At 35.9% G+C, this 27,180-nt stretch overlaps 1 long non-coding RNA gene across 2 annotated transcripts in view; it reads left to right on the top strand.

Moving 5' to 3' along the window:
* The window catches only part of LOC130010699 (uncharacterized), a 122,344-nt gene that overhangs the window by 68,320 nt on the left and 26,844 nt on the right, over positions 1 to 27,180 (top strand). For both annotated transcript variants that reach the window (XR_008785975.1, XR_008785976.1), the window contains exon 4: positions 25,376 to 25,482. This is a non-coding gene — a long non-coding RNA (uncharacterized LOC130010699). The remainder of the gene's footprint in view (positions 1 to 25,375; positions 25,483 to 27,180) is intronic.

The raw sequence follows: 27,180 nt of genomic DNA, 5'->3' as shown, positions 1-27,180 counted from the left end.
TTGTAGAACCTTGTAAACCCTCAAACGACAAAAGTTATAATCTGATCTGTATGGAACTGTCTTGTAAAGGCCCCCAATTACCTACAAAGGAATAAATATGCGACAAACATTGTCGACTGCTCAGATGATTTAGTTGCTGTGGGTGTATGTTTCGTTGCCTGGCAACCTATCTTTAAAAATATTGCAGTAATTTTAATAATAATCTTTGGATTTTAACTTTTGATACATTTTGGCATAGCCGGACACAGGGCACATATCTACGCTACTTTTGATTTTCGGCAAATCTTCGCAGATATAAGGTGCCAAATTTAGAAAATTTAAATTTTTACAAAAATCTTTTTTATATATGAATATTTTTTGGTTGTGTTTTACACAGAATTAAAGAATCATCTGACTTGAGCAAAAATGTGAAATTGTTTTGTCTCAGTAATTTTACTTGGCAACCATTGGCTAATTCAGTTTTTCAGTCCTAGATTAATTATTTATTGTTCGATTTATATAAATCAAAGTTCATATGCTCCGTTGTCTCAATTGTCATTTTTTTTGTTACCGATAGAGTTATCTGTCATGACCGGAAGTGGCGTAATTTTACCAAAAACTACAATTTTGACAGTTCGGTACCACTTTTCGAAAGCAAATATTATTTTTTGTCCCCTGTAGTAAGCAGGGGACTATTAAAATGGGTTCGTTCGTCTGTCTGTCCGTCCGTCTGTCCATCCGTCTGTCTGTCTGTCACACTTTTTGGGACACAATAACTCTCCTTCTAATTGACCAAGAATGTTCAAACTTGGTGTAGGTGTTTATTAGGTCAATGCCTTGATGGAGTTCGAAGATGAACATTTTCTGCTTAGGGTAAGCAGAGATAAGCAATTTGATTGGTTGATGCTTTGGGACGCGATAACTTTAGTTCTAATTAAGTGAGAGTGATGAAACTTGGTGTATAGTTTCATTACATCAATACCTTGAATAAGTTTGATAATGAGCATTTTCTGCTAAGGGTAAGCAGAGCGATAAGCAATTTGATTGGCTGAGACTTTGTAACACAATAACTTTAATTGAGCTACAATGTTCAAACTTGGTGTAGGTTTTTATGAGGTCAATGCCTTGATAGAGTGTGAAGATGAGCATTTTCTGCTTATGGTAAGTAGAGATAAGCAATTTGATTGGTTGATGCTTTGGGACACGATAACTTTAGTTCCTTGGTCGATGCTTTGGGACAAGATAACTTTGATTCTATCTAATAGAGAGTGATGAAACTTAGTGTATAGTTGATAATCAGTTTGATTGCTCAATACTTTTGAAAAAAATAGATGTGCGATTAATTAATCAGTTTGATTGCTCGATACTTTTAATATGTGTCATCTATTTATTTGGGGATTTCGGCGGGGGACATCAGTCTCACTGTTGGCTTGTTCATATAACTAAAAGAATGTGCCCTTTAAAAGCGCAAAAAACTGTGAGCTCAGTTTTTTTTATACGCCCACATGGAAAGTGGTCGTATATTGCCGTCGCCCCCGTCCGTCGTCCACAATTTCTTGTGAACACTCTACAGACTACATTTATCATCTGATTGTTTTGAAATTGATATATGTTGTTTGCATTAGTGGGATGAAGAAGCCTATTTAAATTCAATAACTTCCGTTAATTTCGTCTGGAGTTATGGCCCTTGTTTCACTTTGTTGCACCTTGTGAACGCTCTAACGACAAAAGTTATCAATCGATCTGTATGAAATTTATATGCATCATTTAAATTAGTAAAACAAAGAAGCCTATTGAATTTCAGCATTTTCCGTTAATTACATCTAGAGTTATGGCCCGTGTTTCACTTTGTTGTTGAATCTTGTGAACGCTCTAATGACAACAGTTATCATCCAATCTGTTTGAAATTGATATGCATCATTTAGATTAGTGAAACGAAGAATCCTATTGAATTTCAGCAATTTCCTTTAATTACGCCGTTAGTTATGGCCCTTGTTTCACTTTGTTGTACCTTGTTTATGCTCTAACGACAAAAGTTATTATCCGATCTGTATGGAATTTATATGTATCATTTAGATTAGTAAAACAAAGAAGCTTATTGAATTTCAGCAATTTCCGTTAATTACATCTAGAGTTATGGCCCTTGTTTCACTTTGTTGCTTCTTGAACAACAAAAGTTATCAACCGATCTGTATAAAATTTATATGCATCATTTAAATTAGTAAAACAAAGAAGCCTATTAAATTTCAGCATTTTCCGTTAATTACATCTAGAGTTATGGCCCTTGTTTCACTTTGTTGAATCTTGTGAACGCTCTAATGACAACAGTTATCATCCGATCTGTTTGAAATTGATATGCATCATTTAAATTAGTGAAACGAAGAATCCTATTGAATTTCAGCAATTTCCTTTAATTACGCCGTTAGTTATGGCCCTTGTTTCACTTTGTTGTACCTTGTTTATGCTCTAACGACAAAAGTTATTATCCGATCTGTGTGGAATTTATATGTATCATTTAGATTAGTAAAACAAAGAAGCTTATTGAATTTCAGCAATTTCCGTTAATTACATCTAGAGGTATGGCCCTTGTTTCACTTTGTTGAATCTTTTAAACGCTCCAATGACAACAGTTATCATCCGATCTGTTTGAAAATTGAAATGCATCATTTAAATTAGTGCAACAAAGATGCCTATTGAATTTCAACAATTTCCGTTAATTACACCGTGAGTAATGGCCTTTTTTTCACTTTGTTGTACCTTGTGAATGCTTTAACGACAAAAGTTATTATCCAATCTGTATGAAATTTATAGGTATCGTTTAAATTAGTAAAACGAACAAGCCTATTAAGGTTCAGCAAATTTCCGTTAATTACATCTAGAGTTATGGCCCTTGTTTTACATTGTTGAATCTTGTGAACGCTTGAATGACAAAAGTTATCTGTATGAAATTCATATGCATCATTTAAATTAGTGAAATGAAAAAGCCTGTTGAATGTCAGCAATTTCTGTCAATTACTTCTAGAGTTATGGCCCTTGTTTTACTTTGTTGAAAGTTGTGAAAGTTCGAACGACAAAAGTTATCATCCGATCTGTATGAAATTGATATGTATTATTTGAATTAGTAAAACGAAAAAGTCTGTCGAATTTCAACAATTTCTGTAGATTACTTCCAGAGTTACAGCCCTTGTTTTAGTTTTTAATTACCTACAAAAGAACAAATATACGACAACTCTTGTCGACCGCTCGGACGATTTAGCTGCTGTGGGCGTATGTTTAGTTGCCTGGCAACCTATCTTTTATTTCGATTTCATTTTCTAGCAAATTCGATTAAGAGGTGAAAAAAGGTGTAAAATTGACCTATTTACAACCCATTCAGGCTTTTTAGATTTTAAAACATTTCTAAGTAACTTTTATAAACTTGTAGCTATTATGCATACAAAGAAAATGTATGTTAAAATTAGTTTGTAGTATTGAGCAGTTACCGAGAAATGGGTATTTTTGCACGAGTCCCTTTTTACGCTATTTTGCTTGTGAAAGAGTCAATTATTATTGGATTTTCAAAAAAGTGACACCATTTGATGCGTAATCTCAATTTTAACTAGGTCAAACCAATTTAACATTTTAAATGTCACCGGAAATGACGTAGTTTGGGCAAAAACTGTATATATAGCCTTCGAAACAAATAATTTATTCATATCAGTCGTATTTGTTATTTGTTTAAAATTTTGATATTTGATTCCAGTCAACTAATAGAATGAATCCATATGATCATATAGATAACACAAATTGGTTTCTAACTAATTATACGCCCACATTTTCATGTGGACGTATATTGTCGTCGCCCCTGTCCGCACCGACGTCCGTCCGTCCACAATTTGTTTGTGGACACTCTACAGGTCACAATTCTTATCCGATTTTGACGAAACTTGAAATATAGGTTTATCTCCAAATGATCTCGGCTACTTTCAATATTGGCATGTATCGGATCAAAACTTCATGGTTTATGGCCCCTGTTTGTACGAAAAATCATGTTTTTAGCTTGTGGACACTAAAGAGGTCGCAATTCTTATCTGATTTTGTTGAAACTTGAAATGCAAGTTGATAACCCAAAGATCTCAGTTCCTTTCGATATTCGCGCATATCGGACTGTAACGTCCTGAATAATGGCCCCTGATTGTACGAAAAATCGCGTTTTTAGCTTGTGGACCCTAAAGAGGTCATATTTTTTATCTGATTTAAAAAAACGTATTATTATATCACCGTTACACCCTAAGGATGGCCGAGTTCCAATTTCGTGAAAATCGGCCCAAAACTGACAGCCAAAATGGCCGTCGTTCATTCTCAAATAGCGTAAAAATATGGTATATCAAGGTTGTGGACCCTATAGAGGTCACAGTTTTTATCCGATTTTGTTGAAACTTGAAATGTAAGTTTATAACCCAAAGATCTCGGTTCCTTTCGATATTCGCGCATATCGGAACATAACTTCCTGAATTATGTCCCCTGATTGTACAAAAAATCATGTTTTAGCTTGTGGACACTATAGAAATCATAATTTTTATCCGATTTAAAAACCCGTATTATTATATCACCGTTACACCCTAAGGACGACTGAGTACAAATTTGGTGAAAATCGGCCCAAAATTGACAGACAAAATGGCCGCCATTCATTCTCAAATAGCGTAAGAATATGGTATATCAAGGTTGTGGACCCTATAGAGATCACAATTTTTATCCGATTTTGTTGAAACTTGAAATGTAAGTTTATAACCCAAAGATTTCGGTTCCTGTCAATATTCGTGCATATCGGACCATAACTTCCTGAATTATGGCCCCTGATTGTACGAAAAATCGCGTTTTTTGCTTGTGGACCCTATAGAAATCATAATTTTTATCCTATTTAAAAAAAACGTATTATTATATAACCGTTACATCCTAAGGACGACTGAGTTCGAATTTCGTGAAAAATATGGTATATCAAGGTTGTGGACCCTATAGAGGTCACAATTTTTATCCGATTTTGTTGAAACTTGAAATGTAAGTTTATTATCCAAAGATCTCGGTTTCTTTTGATATTCGAGCATATCGGACCATAACTTCCTGAATTATGGCTCCTGATTGTACGAAAAATTGTGTTTTTAGCTTGTGGACCCTATAGAGTTTATGTAAGTTTATAACCCAAAGATCTCGGTTCCTTTCGATATTCGCGCATAATGTCCTGAATTATGGCCCCTGATTGCACGAAAAATCACGTTTTTAGCTTGTGGACCCTATAGAGGTCATAATTTTTATCCTATTTAAAAAAAACGTATTATTATATAACCGTTACATCCTAAGGACGACTGAGTTCGAATTTCGTGAAAAATATGGTATATCAAGGTTGTGGACCCTATAGAGGTCACAATTTTTATCCGATTTTGTTGAAACTTGAAATGAAATGAAAATCGGCCTAAAATTGACAGACAAAATGGCCGCCGTTCGTTCTCAAATAGCGTAAAAATTTGGTATATCAAGGTTGTGGACCCTATAGAGGTCACAATTTTTATCTGATTTTGTTGAAACTTGAAATGTAAGTTTATAACCCAAAGATCTCGGTTCCTTTCGATATTCGTCAAATCGGACCGTAACTTCCTGAATTATGGCCCCTGATTGTATGAAAAATCACGTTTTTAGCTTGTGGACCGTATAGAGGTCATAATTTTTATCCAATTTAAAAAACTGTATTATTATATCACTGTTACACCCTAAGGTAACAGTTTTTTTATCCGATTTTATCATTATATCACCGTTACACCCTAAGGATGAATGAGTTTGAATTTCATGAAAATCGGCCCAAAATTGACAGACAAAATGGCCGCTGTTCGTTCTCAAATAGCGTAAAAATATGGTATATCAAGGTTGTGGACCCTATAGAGGTCACAATTTTTATCCAATTTTGTTGAAACTTGAAATGTAAGTTTATAATCCAAAGATCTCGGTTTCTTTTGATATTCGGACCGTAACTTCCTCAATTATGGCCCCTGATTGTACGAAAAATCGCGTTTTTAGCTTGTGGACCCATTAGAGGTCATAATTTTTATCTGATTTAAAAAACTGTATTATTATATTACCGTTCACCCTAAGGACAGCTGAGTTCGAATTTCGTGAAAATCGCCCCAAAATTGACAGACAAAATGGCCGCCGTTCGTTCTCAATTAGGGTAAAAATATGGTATATCAAGGTTGTGGACCCTATAGAGGTCACAATTTTTATCCCATTTTGTTGAAACTTGAAATGTGAGTTTATAATGCAAAGATCTCGGTTCCTGTCGATATTCGTGTATATCGGACCGTAACTTCCTGAATTATGGCCCCTGATTGTATGAAAAATCGCTTTCATTTTAGCTTGTTCTCTATCCATCTCTCGAAAAATGTGGGCGTATCCTGCCTGGCAGCCGCTGGTTAAGAATTTTATCAATTTTATGAAGAAGCCTATTTAATTTCAATAATTTCCGTTTATTACGTCTAGAGTTATGGCCCTTGTTTCACTTTGTTGAACCTTGTGAACGCTCTAATGCCAAAAGTTAACATACGATCTTTGTGAAATTTATATGCAATATTAAAGTTAGTGAAATGAAGAAGCCTATTGAATTTCAACAATTTCTGTTTATTACGTATAGAGTTATGGCCCTTGTTTCACTTGATTGAACCTTGTGAACGCTCTAACTCCAAAAGAGTTATGGCCCTTGTTCCACGTTATTTAACCTTGTGAACGCTCCAAAGCCAAAAGTTATCATTCGATCTTTGTGAAATTTATATGCATTATTTAGATTAGTGAAACAGAAAAGCCTGTTGAATTTCACCAATTTCCGTTTATTACGTCTAGAATTATGGCCCTTGTTTCACTTTATTGATCCTTGTGAACGCTCTAACGGAAAAAGTTATCACCCAGAGTTGAGACCCTTGTTTCAGTTTGTAGAACCTTGTAAACCCTCAAACGACAAAGTTTATAATCTGATCTGTATGGAACTGTCTTGTAAAGGTCCCCAATTACGTACAAAGGAATAAATATGCGACCGCTCGGACGATTTAGCTGCTGTGGGCGTATGTTTTGTTGCCTGGCAACCTATCTTAATTTCAGTTTATGGGTTCTGGGTTAACTATTTATTGCCTGATTTGTGTAAAAGAAAAGCCCATATGCTCCGTGGTTCAAATTCTTAACTTTCTTCTCCCGATAAAAATTTCTGTCGGCACCGGAGTGACGTAATTTTGCCCAAAACTTGAATTTTGACGTGTCTGAGGATTCCTTAGCCGTGATAACACTAGATGTACAGGCCGTACTTTTATGCCCGTCACTGCAAACCAGTGCGCTTTATTATAAGACTAAGCTAGCTGTGCATAATTTTACAGTTTATGACTTGGCATCTGCTGATGTGACCTGCTATGTTTGGCATGAAAGTGAAGGAGATTTTACTGCTAACACATTTTCGTCTTTTCTTGTTGATTATATAAAGCATTTGGGGAAGAACTTTAAGACTTTGATTATATACAGTGACGGTTGCGGATACCAGAATAGAAATAGTACATTATCCAATACGTCAAATGGTCAAATTATCTTCAACGGCTAATTTGACCATTTACCAAAAGTTTTTGGATAAGGCCGTGTTAAATTAATTCTGCGTTTCGGGTCAACCGCGCGCGTATCTTTCACATTGTCAAATCGATGGTTGTGTTGATTTTCTACACGGTAGTTTGTGTTGTGTTTTGATTTCAGCAGCTCCGTGCGCGTACCGATCCACACAGTGCATTCTTCACTATCGAACACACGCCTGTCTATTTTAGGCAACATACGCACATTTTTAATTTACACGCATAAATATTGGTTTAAAAAAATAAAATAATATCGTAATTTGTATACAGAAAGATTTGAAAACAAATCACGGTCATAAATTTAATACGGTATTACATTACTCCATGTGTCAGCACGCGAACTTTCGCTGCCACGTTGTCCTTGGTTACTTGTGTACATAGACTTGTTTGTCCTAACACGCGCCGACTTCTAATAACAGTTTACGGACTGGACAATTTTTATTTTATTGTCCCCCGCCTTTCGAAGAAAGCAGGGGACTATTAAAATGGGTTCGTCCGTCTGTCCGTCCGTCTGTCTGTCCGTCCGTCTGTCTGTCCGTCTGTCCGTCCGTCTGTCTGTCCGTCTGTCTGTCCGTCACACTTTTTGGGACACAATAACTCTCTTCCTAATTGAGCTAGAATGTTCAAACTTGGTGTATGTGTTTATTAGGTCAATGCCTTGATGGAGTTCGAAGATGAGCATTTTCCGCTTAGGGTAAGCAGAGATAAGCAATTTGATTGGTTGATGCTTTGGGACACGATAACTCTCTTCCTAATTGGGCTAGAATGTTCAAACTTGGTGTATGTGTTGATTAGGTCAATGCCTTGATGGAGTTCGAAGATGAGCATTTTCCGCTTAGGGTAAGCAGAGATAAGCAATTTGATTGGTTGATGCTTTGGGACACGATAACTTTTAATTGAGCTAGAATGTTCAAACTTGGTGTATGTGTTTATTAGGTCAATGCCTTGATGGAGTTCGAAGATGAGCATTTTCCGCTTAGGCTAAGCAGAGATAAGCAATTTGATTGGTTGATACTTTGGGGCACGATAACTATCTTCCTAATTGAGCTAGAATGTTCAAACTTGGTGTATGTGTTGATTAGGTCAATGCCTTGATGGAGTTCGAAGATGAGCATTTTCCGCTTAGGGTAAGCAGAGATAAGCAATTTGATTGGTTGATGCTTTGGGACACGATAACTTTAGTTCTAATTAAGTGAGATTGATGAAACTTGGTGTATAGTTTCATTACAGTAATACCTTGACTAAGTTTGATAATGAGCATTTTCTGCTCAGGGTAAGCAGCAATTTGATTGGTTGATACTTTGGGGCACGATAACTCTCTTCCTAATTGAGCTAGAATGTTCAAACTTGGTGTATGTGTTGATTAGGTCAATGCCTTGATGGAGTTCAAAGATGAGCATTTTCCGCTTAGGGTAAGCAGAGATAAGCAATTTGATTGGTTGATGCTTTGGGACACGATAACTTTAGTTCTAATTAAGTGAGATTGATGAAACTTGGTGTATAGTTTCATTACAGTAATACCTTGACTAAGTTTGATAATGAGCATTTTCTGCTCAGGGTAAGCAGAGCGATACGCAATTTGATTGGTCGAGACTTTGGAAAACAATAACTCTCCTACGTTGATTGTTAGACTATAAGTAAAGATATACTGTTTGATTGTTCAATACTTTGTAAAAGATAATTTGTGATAAATTTATATGTGTCCTCTAATTATTTTCCTATTTCGGCGGGGGACATCAGCCTCACTGTTGGCTTGTTTACTATTATTTCCGGTACAGTGCGACTTATTTCAACTTGCCTACAACTTCCATCGTACAAGTTTATTAAAAGTATATGATATAAATTCATACATTAGAGTAGTTATGTTATTATTGTTAAATTAACAATCCATTAGATGTGGATGGCAGCGCCACTGAACTACAATGATAATATCAATAGGCCAGTTTGAGTGCCTCCAGGCACTAGGAGTCTGACCTTCTATCCGTATATATATATGCATACACCATGTCCAACCAGACAATCTTTTTTTATTATTTATATATCTGGTTATACATGGTGTATGCATATATATATATATATATACGGATAGAAGGTCAGACTCCTGTGCTCCAAGGCGGCCTTAAAATGCAGTTCTAGTACAACATAGAATGTGACATCCACACCTGATAGATTATTTAGTAATAATAATAGAAAATCTTCCTGGAAATCAGAAAAACAATCCGGGAGATGGCTCTATTGGGTATATTCAGCTATATCCCGAGTTTGTGTTGTGTTGAAAAAATGTGCGTTGTGTTAAAAATTGGGAGGTGTGTTGTGTTGACCTCCCTCCCTCATTGAATTCTGGAGACCCTAAAACCTGAAACACAGAATTAATTTAACATGGCCTAAGACTAAGAGGCATACACAGATGGAGGTCGATAGCGTGCACTCCTCCATTGAACGGAAATTACATAACCAACCAATTAATGCCCACAATAATATGTTGATTACATTAAGAAAGCTCGTACATTTCCCCGGCCATATAACGTTAAGTACATAGCACATGATTTTTTCAATGATTACAAAAACTTGAACTACTATTCATCAATTCGCCCTGGAACAAAAGTCGGTGATCCTGTCGTGAATGATATCCATGTGTTAGAGTATAATCCTGGAAAAGACGGTACAATCGAATTCAAACTACACTATAACGAAGGCTTTTAATTCATTTGTGATTTAAACCAGAAAAGATATATTAATTGAGGTGTGATTTACCGATATTAGATACCATGTGTGACTTATTTGTCAGTACAGTAGAATCTGCATTAAGCAGCCACCCAAGGGAATTTTCACAACTGACCGCTTTACGGGAGTGGCCTCTTAATAAAATCTCGTTGCTTTTTGTGCTGACATAAATTAAATATTACGCTTGGATGCATTGGAAGCGGTAAATTTGACCGTCGCTGAATCATGCGCCGAACGAAAATTCTTTACTCAAATCTCGGACATAACATAACGGGAGTGGCCTCTTGATAAAATCTTGGTGCTTTTTGTGCTGACATAAATTAAATATTACGCTTGAATGCATTGGAAGCGGTAAATTTGACCGTCGCTGAATCTTGTGCCGAACGAAAATTCTTTACTCAAATCTCAGACATAACTTAAGTAAACTTGTCATTTTGTACCAACCTTCGATACTACTGTCTACCATTGTGATGCATTCGATACTATTTATCCATTTTTGTGAAGAAAATCGATGAATTCATTTTATTTTATCAAAAAAGCACATGAACAAAAAAACGTCGCTAATTTTATCACTATTTACAGGGGGTGTAACTCTGTATGTAATATAGGAGGCGCTAAAACGTCGGTTTAACAATAAAGAGATACTAGATGATCGTGACAAAACTCGGTACTTTATTTTATTCAATCAGTATCAAATAATGTGTCGTTGAATAAAGAGATGAAACAACAGAATTTCTACGGGGGGAATTTATTGTGACCGCTTACATGGAGATGTCGCTGAATAGGAGTGGCTTCTCATACAGATTCTACTGTATGTGAATTATTATTTAGATGGATAAAACTATCGGTATAGGCGTATTTCTGTTTAATAAAAGAAGACAAAATGACAATACCCGGGTTTAAATAACAGAAGTACCTCGTGATATAACCGTATATACAGTCCATGATATAACAGATCAAAGAACAGCGTACGCCAATCTTCACACGTAGGCACCTTTTCGAAACTTTCTGTGTTCTATTTTTTAGGCTCAAATAACCCAACCATATCAGAAAGCATGCAGTTTCACCTTACAATGAGTTTAATTGATTTAAGGTTTATTAAATGAGGTTTGAGGTCATGAGACAAAGAATCCTATTGATTTTCAGCGATTTCCGATAATTACTGCCAAAGTTATGGCCCTTGATCACTTTGAAAAATCTTGTGATGCTCTAGAGGCTAAAGCTATCATCTGATTAACTTCAGATTGATAATTTCTTCGTGAGTTGTTACTCTTAATCAGATTTTAGTGTATTATAAATGTTTCATTACCAAAAAAAGTAAAAAATATGCGACAACACTTGTTGACTGCCCGGACAATTTAGCTGCTGTGGGCGTATGTTTTGTTGCCTGGCAACCTATCTTTATATTTTTTTGACCATGGGAACAGTTCCCACTATTCTATCCTAGTCGGGGGCCGTGGCATTTTGGGCATGTCTGTTAGGGTTATCCCACCGCACAAACTGACTGGCAGTGGTTATTGTCCCCGCCTTTTGAAGAAAGCAGGAGACTATTAAAATGTCTGTCGGTCCTTCTGTCCGTCCGTCACACTTTTTGGGACACAATAACTCTACTTCTAATTGAGCTAAAATGTTCAAACTTGGTGTGGGTGTTTATTACGAACAATCCAAACCATAAGACAGAATTCGAAATCCTAAAAAACGTTATAGGCAAAATAGTGTATTCAAGCAAAATAGTGTAATCAGCAAATGGACTGCTCCTCGTTAACAAATTACACGACAAACAGTGGTAACAGGTGTCCGGAAGAGTAAGCTTACCCTGCCTGGCACCACACCCGCCATAGCTGCATCCAAACTATTAGGCGAAATGTCGGTAAAATAGCGTGATTGGCCAATGAATTATCGGTATGCAAAATGCACGCGATGAACTGTGTTAACGATGTAGTAGATATTATCAGGGAGATAGTAATAGTATACGTGTCAATTAAATATATCTAGAATAATAGCCGAGAGAGACACGTTATATTTACCAATCAAATCAATATGACGGCCATAAAATTTTTTAAAGGTTTTAATAAGTTTAGTGCGCAAGTATCCTTGTAGTTGAAGCTTAGATGACAAATGCCTCGATCTACTTAAAAAATCAGAATAAAAGGAACAAGCTCTTGCGTAACGAATTAGCTGAGACACAAATACTCCATAAGCTGGTGATATTGGAATGTTACTACTAATAAATGGAAAGTTAACAATCGGAAAGTCAAAGTCATCACGTTTATCATACAATTTAACACTCAGTTTATGGCAATTGTCAAAATCGAGACGCAGATCCAAGTAGGAAGCGTAATTGTCACTGTCAGTGGTGTTTTTAATTTCGAGCTGATCAGGATATATGAATTCTACATAATCACTAAATTTAGGATTATTAAGTGATAAAACGTCATCGATATATCGATAAGTGAAATTAAAAAGTCTGACTGATCGTTTATTAGTTTTTATGAGCGTCTGTATGTAATCGGCTTCGTATGAATAGAGAAACAGATCAGCAAGCAAAGGTGCACAGTTGGTGCCCATGGGAATGCCAACCACTTGCTGATATATTTCCCCTCCAAATTCAACAAAGATGTTGTCAATTAAAAAAATCTAACATCTGAATTATCTTGATGACCGTGAATTTGTTTTTGGAATCACTGTGATTCTTAACGAAATATGTGGAATTGTAATTTACAACTAAATATTGATATCTTGCAGTACCTGATTTAGACGAAAAGACACTGTGAATAATGTCTTTCAACCGGGCTTTTAATTTACTATGGGGAATTTTAGTGTACAATTAGAAAAGTCAAACGTTTGAATAGATGAGACTGAAGCAAGGGATCTAGATTGCAAACCATCAAGTAATTCTTTGGAATTTTTTAAGAATGCATATTGGATATTATTATTGTTTAAAATTCTATTATCACCATGGGTCGGGAAAATGAGAACGACCAATGAGTCGAAACGCAACGATTATCCAGTGGGAAAAATAATCTGCCATTGTTTAATGACACCACTTCCAAAATTAGCGTAAGCATTTCATGCCAATGAAATTGAAATTTCTGTTCTATTGTGGACTCATATTTTGATACCGTTACGGTACCTCAGGCTTAAAATAACAATAGACTTATTGTACACGCAAAATCTTAATTCAGGCATGCTGCTGTGGCGGCTTCTTTGATGATTAAGATAGGCTACTAAACTTGATTACCCAATCAACAACTTTAATCTTCTGACCACTGGCACCAAGGTGCTAAATAATTGATGAGATTAACTGAACTGAAGTTAATCTCACCAAAGTTATAATATACAAACTTAGACTACTAATGTATACACTGTTCTAAATTATAACGCTATCATAGGAAATGTGAATATGCTATCATAGGAAATGTGAATATGCCGTATGTGTTGTGGATGTTTTACAATGAAAAGAGCGCATTTACTACGATTTTCGTTATCGGCACCCTTGAAAACCTAAAGAAGAAAATATTAATATTAAACGACAAAATAACGAAAGATTTAATGGCATGGTTGCTGTGTGATATTGTTTTAGAACATACCGACACCTTTAACTTGCTTTTTCTAAAAACTGCAGATGTCAGTGCATTCAATTCATTTGCAACTGAGAGCTCGCCCTTTTCCATTCTCGAACCTTAAACAGTCACCCATGCCCGATGAATTAATAAATTAAATTCTCGTAATGCAATTATATCCACTGTAAATAGTGTTTGTTTACAGCTTTCTATACACTGGCATCGTCACCGTGCCATACGAAAACTCCATAGTATATGTTCTCTTTTCTTATACTTGATAGCATAAGGTGTTGAATACCGTCGTTTCATTGGTATACCCTACCCTGCAAGGTGTGACCATAACTGATGGGTGACCATAAAATCATTAAATATGTAAAATGATAAATATTCGTTGCATTGACCCAACACCATGTTTTTCGTATTCAGCATCCCCGAAAACCTCTAAAATGATATTACACGAGTACCAAGTATAAGAACTCCAATAATTGCCATTTTGGTGACCATTTTGAAAAACAAGATGGAGGATACAGTCCAGTCGACCCCTGATGCTACAACCTTTATGCCTAATAAAACATATAAAATGACACAGTTACAAATATATGGTGATAAAAAAACAACAGAATTGTCATTTTGGTCGCCATTTTGATAAAACAAAATGGTTGATATTGACGGATTAATTTTACTACTACGATTATCATTTTGGTGGCCATTATGAAAAACGAAATGGCGGGTATTATCGGATTTACTCTTATACTGCAATTGTTTGATGTAGCACCCCCAAAAACCCATTCAATGACATTAATAAACACATAACTTATGAAAACTCGAAAATTTGTCATTTTGGCATCCATTTTGAAAAAAAAGATGGCGGAAATTGTCGGATCAAATTGTTAGTACAATTTTCGTCTTCAGCACCCCTGAAAACCTCGAGAAAACACTATTCAACGACAAAACAGCAAATAAATGGCTTGGTTGCTATGGGATTTTGTTTTGAAACATACCAAATCTTTAACTTGATTTTTCTAAAAACTAACTTTGATGAGTTGGGTGGCTTTAAGCAGTCACAACTCAGTCAATTTTTGCCCGATTCAAACAAACTATACATCAAATTGAAGGTAATGAGTCGGAGAATGTGTAAATAACAATAACTCAATTTTCAAAATTTCCTCATTGCGACTCAGTATGCCATGGGGGGTCACAAATGTCAACTGTTACAGCATTTAAACTCAAATACCCTTTTACAAATAGTACCAGTCTGCTTACAGACCTAAACACAGTACAGAAACTGCTCTGATTCGTGTTCTTAGGGATATTCGATGGGCAGTTGATAACGGTGACATATCTCTGTTGCTACTGTTAGACCTCTCCGCTGCGTTTGACACAATTGATCACAAACTGTTCTTAAATCGCCTCGCCCGCGACTTTGGTGTTGAAAGTACGGTTCTCTCATGGTTCAGCTCTTATTTAACTGACCGATATCAATCTGTTGTTATCCGTGCATCTCACTCCTCAGAAGATGAATTAACATGTGGTGTACCACAGGATTCCGTCCTTGGTCCCATTCTGTTTACTCTGTATACAGGGTGACACAAAAAAAACGTTCATCAATAAAAATCGAATAACTTCCAAAATTTTATTTAGATTAACACAAAAATTCAGCTACATTAGGTTAAGTCTATGTAGCAGACATCTCCAAAGTTTCAAGTCTGTACCACAAAAACTCTTTGTTTAACAGCTCCTCGGTGCTGCAAGCACATTTGGATCCGGCGGGCAAAGTTCTCAATGACCCTCCCACATTCTTCCCTTGGGATCGCATTTATTGCTGCTGTGATTGCTGCCTTCAGATCAGGGATAGTCTGGGGGTTGTTGCCATACACCCTGTCCTTAAGGTATCCCCACAAAGAAAAATCTGGGGCGTTCAAGTCCGGTGAATGCGGCGACCACTCCGGGTCACACCTGGGGCTGATCAGTCGGTCAGGGAAACGCTGCTGTTCTCTTGTATTTTCCCGTTTTGACTACTGCAATAGTTTACTTGCTTGAATTAACCGTTTTACTGCTAAGCTTGTGGTACGGTATAATACTAGAGCTAAAATATGCAAAACATGCCTATTGCATTCCACATGTAAAACAAGATGAATATTTTTAATCAAAGGGCATTTTTGGATCAAATTCCATGAAAACACATTCTTGCAGAGAAAATGGGACATAATTTGCAAAAAAAAATATCTTGAATTTTCAGAATTTAGGTACTCTAATCCAATTTTCACCAAATATTTAACAGAATCATGTGACAGATGTGATATTTTTCTGTATAGAATATGAAGAGACCAATATTGTCTATATTTTAGCCAAATTTGGTGAAAATATATTGAAAAATAACTGAGTTATAAAGATTTTCCAAAATAGACACGAAAAGTCAAATTTCAGTAAAAATCACAATGTGGTCAAGAAAAATATGCATATTGCACACCGCATGTAATAAATTAATAATTAAAGGGAATTTTAGTATTATATTCTATGAAAAACATTCTGGTGGAGATAATGGGACCACATTTGCAAAAAAATATTACGTGCTCTGGTCATGTGACCTGGTGGCCATCTTGGATTTTCAGAATTTACATACTCTAATCTAATTTTCACAAAATATTTAACAGAATCATGAAACAGATGTGGGATTTTGTTGTATCGAACATGAAGGGACCAATATTGTGTATATTTTAGCTAGATTTGGTCAAAATATATTGAAAAATAACTGAGTTATAAAGATTTTCTCAAATAGACATGAAATGTCAAAATTTTGTTAAAAATCACAATGTACTTATGTAGTCAAGAATATTACGTGCTCTGGTCATGTGACCTGGCGGCCATCTTGGATTTTCAGAATTTACATACTCTAATCTAATTTTCACAAAATATTTAACAGAATCATGAAACAGATGTGGGATTTTGTTGTATCGAACATGAAGGGACCAATATTGTGTATATTTTAGCTAGATTTGGTCAAAATATATTGAAAAATAACTGAGTTATAAAGATTTTCTCAAATAGACATGAAATGTCAAAATTTTGTTAAAAATCACAATGTACTTATGTAGTCAAGAAAAATATGCATATTGCATACTGCAGGTAAAACATGATATATACTAATATTCATTTGGAAATTTAGATTATATTCTATGAAAAACATTCTGGTGGAGAATATTTTCAGAAATAAATACCTATTCTGGTCACATGACCTGGTGGCCATCATGGATATTCAAAAACACATTATGGGCTCTGGGGATATTATCAATTCGAATAAATGCAGTAATTGTGAATAACTCTTCAGCATTAGAGAGTGAACAGCTCTCTAATATTTATTTCCTGTTTGAAAATAAACATCTAGATTGAGGATAGAGAAATACCCCAAAAGCGTATGAAGTATAGTAGTATTGATGATGTTTTGTCAAGAAAACGTGGATTCTTCAGATGATGATGGAGTAGATTCTGACTTCTCAATAATGCATTTCCATTAGATGAATGCGGCAAGCTAGGCCACACGTTATGCACTGTACATACATTTTAATGTATATAGGATGTGGGCAGGCAAGACAGGACAGCCACATAAATGCTGAACAGCCAACAGTCCCCCTCGTGGTCATGGCCATAAACTCAATCCATGGGTCTGGACGAAAACTGAAAAGGGTAATTTTGTTCCAAGTAATATAGTCTTTTCAGGTAATGAAGGACTGCTAGTTTCTGTAGCGTAATCTGAGTCGCTATCATCATCTATATCCATGAAAACATTCTCATCATGGTCATTATTTGGGTTTCCTGAAAATATATAATTTTCAAATGTAAATATACAGCATTATTATGTAAACATATCCAAAAGTTTATACCTTTGCATGGAATATTCAATTGACAAAACACCAATAATTCAGATTGTTCTAATGACATTTTGTTCTCATCTCACTAAATATGTTGTGGCACCCACAGATGTACAGAAATAATTATTCTCTTTCAACAGGGGGACTGCACCACACACAATTACCCAACAAATTTATTGACGACACAATACACAGAAATCGCAAACAAACGTACATCAAGTAAATCAATCAGGGGGGCTAGCCACAAGCGTCCACTGTGTTGTACCAACCTGGGCCTGTAATGATACAAGGCCTCACTCCAAATGAAAAAAAAATAGACAGAACATTTAGTGTTGTTGCTGCCAATTTGTGGAACTCGCTACCTGAAAATCTTCGATCCAGTCGATCATTAGACTACTTTAAATCCAGATTGAAATATAGGTTTATCTCCAAAAGATCTCGGCTGCTTTCGATATTGGCATGTATCGGATCGAAACTTCCTGAATTATGGCCACTGATTGTACGAAGAATCACGTTTTTAGCTTGTGGACTCTAAAGAGGTCATAATTTTTATCAGATTTAAAAAAACGTATTATTATATCACCATTACACCCTAAGGACGACTGAGTTCGAATTTTGTGAAAATCAGCCCAAAATTGACAGACAAAATGGCCGCCGTTCGTTCTCAACTAGCGTAAAAATATGGTATATCAAGGTTGTGGACCCTATAGAGGTCACACTTTTTATTCGATTTTGTTGAAACTTGAAAGTTTATATCCCAAAGATCTCGGTTCCTTTCGATATTCGTGCATATCGGACCATAACTTCCTGAATTATGGCCCCTGATTGTACGAAAAATCGCTTGTGGACCCTATAGAGGTCATAATTTTTATCCGATTTAGAAAACCGTATTATTATATCACAGTTACACCCTAAGGACAACCGAGTTCGAATTTTGTGAAAATCGGCCCAAAATTGACAGACAAATTGGCCGCCGTTCGTTCTCAACTAGCATAAAAATATGGTATATCAAGGTTGTGGACCCTATAGAGGTCATAATTTTTATCCGATTTTGTTGAAACTTGAAATGTAAGTTTATATCCCAAAGATCTTGGTTCCTTTCGATATTCGCGCATATCGGACCGTAACTTCCTGAATTATGTCCCCTGATTTTACGAAAAATTGCAATTTTAGCTTGTGGACCCTATAGAGGTCATAATTTTTATCTAATTTAAAAAAACGTATTATATCACCGTTACACCCTAAGGACGACTGAGTTCGTATTTCATGAAAATCGGCCCAAAATTGACAGACAAAATGGCCGCCGTTCTTTCTCAAATAGCGTAAAAACATGGTATATCAAGGTTGTGGACCCTATAGAGGTCAAAATTTTTATCCGATTTTGTTGAAACTTGAAATGTAAGTTTATAACACAAAAATCTCAGTTCATTTCGATATTCGCGCATATCGAATTGTAATTTCCTGAATTATGGCCCTTGATTGTAGGAAAAATCACTTTCTTGTTAGCTTGTTCTCTATCCATCTCTTGAAAATGTGGGCATATCCTGCCTGGCAGCCGCTGATTTGTAGCGCTACGAGCACGACTATATATGGAATTAGCGAGATATAAATGGACTTATTATTATTATTTATTAAAGCGTGCTTAGGGCTAGATCTATAATTAAACAGAATAGTTGTAATTATACACATACGTTTTTTTTTTTCACGCAAGATGCCAACGCTGAGAAATGTCTGTCACTTATGATGAGAGCCTGGCATTGCCGTGTTGTGGCGTAATGGTGCAACGTATTGTGAAATATTGAAATTATATGAATCTCGCAGTGACAAAGTGTCAAAAACATGAATTAAGCCACTATACAAGGTGTTCTGTGTGCAGGAGAAATCCCTGCAAGAAATAAATTGTTACCGCGAACTGGATGAAAAATCTGTTTCATGTGATTAAAGGGAAATAACTACATTTTACTCATTATTATTTAGGTCATACGCGACAAAGAAATGAAATGAAATGTTCTGCTCTGACTGGGCTAATGAAGACATGCATACGCCATAGTGTGCTATGAGGGAAATTTTGCACGGGCAGCGGCACTATAACCTACTCTTATATCGAATTCCAACTGCCAAGGGATCTTTTACGTTCACTCCAATGTATACACGTGACGTTGGTTTATCGACAGCTTGCCCTTGTCAGGCCCTCTGTCCTGCACCACTGACATGGGAAAACCACGTCGGAAAATCCTTATGAACTTTCTCGGCCAATGCAGGGATCGAACACGTTACCTCCTTGCTAGCGTCTTACCCACTTAGCCACAGTGGCTTCCCCACGACAAAGATATGGCAAGAGCGGTGGTGGTTCTGTCTTCCAAATGAAGTTGATTCAGTTTCTACACCTTGGTTTTGCTATGGAATGTTATTATTTTATTGTCAAATCAATGAAACAAATTCTACATGTATGCAGAATGATATTACAACATAAACTCACATATAATTCATTATTCATGTACAAATTTGATTATTGATCGGTAGATGGTTGGCGATAATCGATACTTGAAACCAGTATCGATTGCCAGCCCTAAATGAAATGGTGTAGATAAATAATTAGTCTGTTAATTAATCAGCACCGCTCAGGAAAGTAAACACTCGAACAAAGTGGCAGTACGAATCCAGTACTTTCCATGATTCTTAACAAATTTTAACAATTTCCTAACATGGGTTGAAATTAAAAGATAAATAGAGAATTCCATCGAAAAAACAGCACAACTAGTCGGTACCCGACTTGTAGTGTATAGTGTCTGATTAATTGTAGCATGTTAAATAATAGTGCCAAGATTATAAGAATACATATTGTGATGTGACAGCCAATCAACTAAAAATATATTGAAAAAATATATCTATCGAATAACCGAACTTGATTTAAGGGATTTTGTAGGAACTGTGCGATCATACAAGTGCATAAAGCGAGACAAAATTTCAGCTGAACAATTTTGAGTTCTGAGATATCTTACATTACAATGTCAACATACATAAAAGTTTTGAATTGAATTATTTTCGGGAATGGCAGAACAAAAAGTATCATATACAATTGATGTGGAACTGGAGAAGGAAGAAATCATTTCAAAGATAAATAGTATGGAGATATTTTGGTTTCAAAAATGAGGACTTCCATTTCTGATGTTAGAAAAGATTATGATATAGTCACTATACGACTGGTACCGTGGAATCTCGGGTAAATAGCATTATTATCTAATCTATGTAGAATTATTCATAAATATCATTGAATTTGGCCTAATAGCATTCAATTTGTCCTTGTATACAACTTAAATCTCAACGTGCAATTTTGATTACCAAGCATTAATTAACTAGTGTTTAGTTTGTCGACACGTGTGTAATTATAAGCGTCCCGCATAATTTTCACGTCTGTTCAATAATTAGTTGGACCGTTCAATTTCCCGAGTTGCGATTAAAATTAGTCAAGGTGTCCCAATTACGCCAGGTATTCAATTCTGTTGCCGAACATCCAATTTCACATGCGTTGTTCAGATTTTAACGAAATGTTTATATTGAAGGAGTTGTAATATAGTAATGCTGCCGTGAAAACGTGTACATGTATAATGTACAGGCCGGTTTGAATAACAACAAAATGAGTTCGGTAATCTCGGGAAAACATTTACCGGCATTCTGTATCGGTTAGGATTTTTTTCTAACGCACTGTACATGCATATAACGTCGGCCAAAATGTATGCAACAATGAACAACTTACAATTTTTTTTACAATGTATCATTACATCTTTGTCTATAACTTAGATGTAATCCATCAATTATTGGCTGCTATAAAATCCAAACTTTGAATTAAATACGTCATCATCCAGATTCTAAATCTACACATATTGAAGATATATAATCCATCAAAAAACGTTAAGTGGACTATATTTCCATGTCAAGGCTTAAAATGGGGTTTGGCTGCTGGACTATATTACATACAACAAGGTTGTGGACAAAGTTTTTATGTATTTGGCCTACAGGTCGCAATTCTTTACAGATCCTTTTGAAACTTTGCATATCTATTCCATATACCCCAAGGATGATCCATATTTTTTTTGTGAATTCCCGACCCCCTGGGACAGAGCCACCCCCATTTTTTTCTTTGTGTGTGTTTCCTACAGGCCACAATTCTTAATGGATTGTATTGGAACTTGGCATATATATATTCCTTATAATTTTTGTATTTATCATCTACAGGCTGCAATTCTGAATGAATTATCTTGGAACTTTGCATATTTATTCCTTATACTGTAAGGACAGCAACTATTTTATTTTGGTGCATGCCCCGACCCCCTGCGGCGGTGTCACACTCACCTTTTTATACGCCTACATGGAAATGTGGTTGTATATTGCCGTCGCCGCCGTCCGTCGTCCACAATTTCTTGTGAACACTCTACAGAATAATTTATCATATGATTTTTTTTAAATTGATATGTTGTTTGCATTAGTGAGATGAAGAAGCCTATTTAATTTCAAGAACTTCTGTTAATTTCTTCTGGAGTTATGGCCCTTGTTTCACTTTGTTGCACCTTGTGAACGCTCTAATGACAAAAGTTATCAACCGATCTGTAAGAAATTTATAGGCATCATTTAAATTAGTAAAACAAAGAAGCCTATTGAATTTCAGCAATTTCCGTTAATTATAGCTAGAGTTATGGCCCTTGTTTCACTCTGTTAAATCTTGTGAACGCTCTAATGACAACAGTTATCATCCGATCTATACTGAGCACCATGGAAAACACATCACTTTTTTTTCCCAAATATTTTATTACTAGGTGGTTTTGTATGTATAATATTATGCAATACTATGAACTATTGTTTCACACAATGCTCCCAAACGCAAAAAAATATTGGCCCGTGTGCACAAAAAAAAATAGCACGTGATGCACATGAAAATCCAATATTCACGTGCAGCATTGTGTTTGAGCCCTTTAATTAAAAGCATGTTTTCAACTTAATGTGCAGTACATGAACTGTGGAACGTCAATCTGTCATAATTTGTTGTTGGACGTGTGAAGGAATCGAGCTAGAGATGCCGAGACTTACTGAAAATCAACGGAATGAAGCCATGGGAATATCCAGGGCTGGCATGTCTACACGTGCTATTGCTAGACACTTCAATTGTCATCAGTCCACTATTGTAAGGTTGGTGGATCGTGTTCCAGTTACTGAATCAACACGTGACCGTCCTGGTCCACAACGCGTTACAACCCAGACTCAAGACCGCTACATGCGGGTCACTCATCTGCGTGACAGATTCCGCCCAGCGACTCGAACAGGTGCAGCAGTCGTCGAAAGACAAGTACCAGTAAGTGCTAACACCGTAAGACGTCGTCTAAGAGAAGTAGGAAACCGTAAGAGAAGTAGCAGCGTTTGATATGGGCTCAAGGACACCAGACATGGAGAAGAGTAGACTGGCAAAGTGTGCTCTTCAGTGATGAGAGTCGCTTTCATCTTTATCACACTGATGGCCGTCAACGTGTGTGGAGACGTCTTGGGAAAGTTTTGCAGACTGCTGCGTCTTCGAAACAAATCGATGGGGTGGGGGAAGTGTAATGGTGTGGGGAGGCTTCACATTTCATCACCGGACCGCCCTACACATTTGCAGGGGTCGCGTTAATGCTGTAGCCTACCATGATGATGGCCCGTGGAGGACATCTGTGTCGTACTTTTGGTTTTGACCCCTCTGACTTTGTACCCTTGATTACAGATTAAACATCCATAAGTGTACAAATGTGTTGTTATTGATGTGTTCCCATTTAAATATTGTTCACAATAAGAAGCAAAATAAATAAGATATGTTTACAGGATCATTTTGTTATACGAAAAACTAAGTGATGTGTTTTCCATGGCGCTCAGTATATTTGAAATTGATATGCATCATTTGAATTAGTGAAAGGAAGAAGTCTATTGAATTTTAGCAATTTCCGTTAATTATGCCATGAGTTATGGCCCTTGTTTCACTTTGTTGTACCTTGTGAATGCTCTTACGACAAAAGTTATTATCTGATCTGTATGAAATTTATATGTATCGTTTAAATTAGTTAAATGAACAAGCCTGTTGAGTTTCAGAAAATTTATGTTAAATACATCTAGAGTTATAGCCCTTGTTTCACTTTGTTGAAACTTGTGAACGCTTGAACGACAAAAGTTATGACCAAATCTGTATGAAATTCATATGCATCATTTAAATTAGTGAAATAAAGAAGCCTATTGACTGTCAGCAATTTCCGTCAATTACTTCTAGAGTTATGGCCCTTGTTTTACTTTGTTTGAACCTTGTGAACTTTCGAACGACAAAAGTTATCATCCGACCTGTATGAAATTTATATGCATTATTTGAATTAGTAAAACGAAAAAGCCTGTCAAATTACAACAATTTCTGTAGATTACTTTCAGAGTTGAGACCCTTGTTTCAGTTTGTTGAACCTTGTGAACCCTCAAACGGCAAATATTTAAACTCTGATCTGTATGGAACTGTCTTGTAAATTACCTACAAAGGAATAAATATGCGACAACCCTTGTCGACCGCTCGGATGATTTAGTACGTTTCGTTGCCTGGCAAGCTATCTTTGTTAATATTTAGTCTCTAAATCTGGCAAAACGAACCCAAACCTAGTCTCTTATCATATTACAGTCATTGCAGCTATTTCATATTTCATTCACTTTATTTTTAAAAAGTACCATATCAATGAAAGCAGGAATGTGGACGTATATTGCAGCGTTAGTGATGCTCTAGTTAACATATTTCTTTCAAATTCGATGTGAATCAGCAGCTATTTGCAGCTATTTTGTATTTCATTCACTTTATTTTAAAAAGTACCGTATCAATGAAAGCAGGAATGTGGACGTATATTGCAGCGTTAGCGATGCTTTAGTTAACATTTTTCTTTCAAATTCGATGTGAATCATTAGGACAATAATAAGTGGATGAGCCCTATTGAGTTTTCCAGTTCTCTGTCCATCTATTGCAAAATGAAGATGTATCTTGCATTGCAACCGCTTGTAATCAGATTGGTGTAAAATGTTTATAATAAACATTCACTTCAAGAACATAACATTTAATTAGTGTGAAACTTATTCATGAAGTTGTTAAAATAAATCTATTGATTATAATGATACCTTTCACTGCATCACATTTCAAGGGCGGATCCAGAGGGGGGGTTTGGAGGGTGGATCCCCTCCCCCCTCCCCCTCCCCCCGCTCATCTACATAAAATTTTTTGTAAATCAACACTTTTTATGAGAAAAGTTTCTCGGCCGTGTGCTTTTCTCCTTTATCGTCAGATGTGGGACAGAATGGGCACTCAAAGCACGAGACATTATGTGATATCACAATTAATGCTTTGCATCAATGAAATTGAATCACAGTGTCATTGTGTTAATTAATAATAAAAATCGACGTCAAAATGTATGTATATACGCCAAAATGACGATAGACCATGCGCGAGGTGGTGTGGGGGGGGGGAGATACATTGTCTCAGGAACCTGGCAAACCCCCTCCTGCAAAAATTCCTGGATCCGCCCCTGCATTTTTGCAAGTTTATGATAATTTGTTGGGGTTTTTTTTGTAGATTTTGATCAGCCACATCATGCTGGATCATGGAGATGGAATGATGATACAGATAACTGGCAACCACCTAGGCAAAATTGGGAGATGAATGAAGGAATTCATCATGGGGTAATTTTATTAATAAGATTTTCTTTGTCACAATTGAGTATTAGAATTGGAAGTTTAAAACAACAAAAGATATATGGTTCTGTAGTTGACACCTACAGTCCATTTGAGAAACCCAAAAATAATTTTGAGTCAAGGCATTATGAAAGTAAAGTTGTGAAATTAAGAACATATGGATTATTTAAAACCCAAATTAACACTGCTGCTGATTATTTGTTACATGTTCATAACAAGAAGTTCAAAATTGCAATTTCTTCACTAAGACTCAATTCCCACTCTCTCGAGACTGAAAGGGGTAGATATAAGAATATTCCACCAGACCAAAGAATATGTAAGCAATGTTCTTTACAAAATGTTGAAAATAATTACATTTCTTACTAAAATGCCCGGCCTACAATCCTCTTTGTACTATTTACATATACACAACACTTGCTGACAATTTTCTACCATATACACTTGAAACCACTGTTCTTAATTGGCTGCTTTTTGTCAGCTTTAGCCGATTGATGTTAAATCTAGCCGATTGGTAAAACAATGAACCGGCCACTATAGTATCATAAATCAATCTACTTTCGGCTAAGTTACAACCGGTTAATTATTACTTGTTAATTAAGGAATTGATCAACTTGCTTGTCGACTACAACAGCCGTACCTTAGTGAGAATCTGCCATGTGGTTTATAATCCGTGTAATTCTCACATGTGACAGTAATTTTGATAATCCGGTAAAAAAAACAAAATACAATTTTGCTGATTATTCATAACAGGTTCAGTAAGCTGCCTTTGTAAAATTTAGCCATGTGGCTAAAGAAGACGATCTCAGCATGGTTTGCGTATGAATTCCAGGTGCTGGTAGATATTATAATAATAACTTGATCATATTTATTGATGGATTCACTGACCAGTTGTTAGGTAAATTTAGATCTTCACTGAATATATTAACCCCTGATAGAACATCGATTACACCGAGAAACAGTCATTAATAATATATTTCCCGACAGAATCTTCAATGCCGAATGCCAATGACACGTGACATTGGTTGGAATTAGGTCAATAAACATACAGTTTTAAATAGCATTTACAGTTAAGATCATGAGATGAAGAAGCCTATTGAATTTCTGCGATTTCCAATAATTACTGTCAGAGTTATGTCCCTTGATCACTTTGAAATATCTTGTGGATGCTCTAGATGTTAAAGTTATTATCCAATTGACTTGAAATCTATACACAGTGTTTAAAGTAGCTAAGTCTCTAACTCGATATCATCCAAAACCTTTGACAATGAAAACACGAATTATTTGTCACTTTAAATCAACATTGGTGTTGTGATCTTACCGGGAAAAGATGGGCTTCTGATATCCAATAATTAAGGCAAAATAAACATTTTACGATTGGTACACGAATCGTGTACCATAATGCGTTTCAGCGCAATTTGTAACAAACGACTCTGAAGAACGAGGTTAGATATATTCCACAAGTCATGTCAAACGGTGACCACATATTCTTATCTGGAGAGCATGCGCAATAAAAACTATCGGTGTAGACAGGAATAACCAGACGCTAGAGATTGCCATTTGATTGATTGAAATTAGAGTAAAATCGGAAACGATTGAATGTAAATCAGTTTATTTACATTCATATTACATTATTATATATGTTGCGACCCATTTGTGTCAATTTGTAGGTCACAAATATTAGCGATT

Source organism: Patella vulgata, chromosome 2 (assembly GCF_932274485.2).
Source record: "Patella vulgata chromosome 2, xgPatVulg1.2, whole genome shotgun sequence".
In the NCBI taxonomy this organism is placed as follows: domain Eukaryota; kingdom Metazoa; phylum Mollusca; class Gastropoda; family Patellidae; genus Patella; species Patella vulgata.
The sequence above is the reverse complement of the archived record's forward strand: the minus strand, read 5'-3'. Positions and strand labels throughout refer to the sequence as shown.